This window comes from Lycium ferocissimum, chromosome 12 (genome assembly GCF_029784015.1).
Source record: "Lycium ferocissimum isolate CSIRO_LF1 chromosome 12, AGI_CSIRO_Lferr_CH_V1, whole genome shotgun sequence".
NCBI lineage: Eukaryota > Viridiplantae > Streptophyta > Magnoliopsida > Solanales > Solanaceae > Lycium > Lycium ferocissimum.
In genome coordinates this window covers 14,073,297-14,074,977 of record NC_081353.1, presented here as the reverse complement: position 1 = coordinate 14,074,977, position 1,681 = coordinate 14,073,297, and positions in this window count along the sequence as shown.

The following is a 1,681-nucleotide window of genomic DNA, read 5'->3' as shown; positions in this document are numbered from 1 at the left end:
ATACACGGCTCTATCGCACGATCTTATAAGAAGAAGGATGGTCATTTTTCCTAAATGCCTTGTAGCCTCCTGTTTATTAGCGTGGCGCGCAACACACCATAAACAAGACTCTACAAGACACGGCTCGTAGACACTTTATAGGACTGAACTGCTCTGATACCACTTCTGTCACGACCCGAGCTACGGACCATGACGGTATCCGGGCTAACCACCGAACACCACTCATATTACTACTTATCTACTCCCAATCATAACATATACTCATAATCATCAAAATCTGTGAACATTTGAAACGTAATTACTTTTATAAACGTAAGCCCTTTGGCTATCAAAAAGATATATATACATGCATATACATACAAACTATGGGACCATACTACCCACACTGAGTATCTACGAGCCTCTACTGGAGTACTAGACATATGGACGGGACAGGACCCCGTCGTGCCCAATCATGAATATATACATATATGTACCAAAAGAATAATCAATGGCAACTCCGAAAAATGGAGTGCTCTCAAATCGGCCGCTAGCTCCGCGAGTCTAGATCACCTCTCCGTCTACCTCGTGGACATGAACACACCGTCCAAACAAAAGGACGTCGCACGAATATCAGTACCGAGTATGTAAGGCATAAACAATAATAAGATGTCAATGAAATAAGGAGGCCTCAATGAGGAGCAATCAGAATCGATCGAATCATAAAGAAGTAATACATGTCGGCTTACTTTCATACTCATCATCATATCATATATGCATAAATGTATAAGCTACCCGACCATATAGGTGCGGTGTGATAATCAATAACATTAGCAATAGCATTAGCAAGGCCCGGCCTCCCGCGTCCGGGGTATCATCTCATGCCACCTACTAGTGGTGTCTGCCCATGCTATCTGGCCATGGTGTATAGCTGCCCGCCTTGGCTGTGACTGCCCGACCATATAGGCGCGGTGTAATATCATCATATGCTCATCATACCATGCTTATCATAACTTATCATAATGTGCTTATCATAATATACTTATCATACTTCATCATAATGCATGCATAGAGACTCATAAATGATCATACTCTATCGGGGTGACATAAGGTCGTGGACCCCCGATTACATTATGGAGCATTAGTAAACATTCTGCCTCACCTTGAAGGAACAAGCATAAGGTGAGTGTACATAATGATCAACATCAATAAAGTATGGATAGCCCCTTTAACTTTATAGGAACATCATATCATAACTATTACATCTCTAGACTTAAACTTGTCATTATCGTTATCATTTTCATAACACATTTCTTCTCTCGTGTGGCTATTCATAAACGAGGATTCATAGTCTTATTGAAGACGGAACATTCATAAGAAAGAGGAATTTCGTGCCATAAGACTCATGCCTTAGAAAGAAAGGGATTAAGCCTCACATACCTTTATCGTTTAACTATTCTATCGCTTGCTCGATCTCCTTTAATACTTGCGTCTTCATCTTCAAGAGAGTTCGTATTGTCATTAGCTACGTAATTACAAGAATGTACTTCTTAAGGCTAGAGAAAATTGGGCAGCGTTTCCTTTGTTTATACTACTTTCCGCCATATTCTATATCAACTCCCAACATTTATAATGACTATCACAATATCACAAACAATAAGCATCATCTAATTATATTTCCCACAATTCATAATTTCACTAC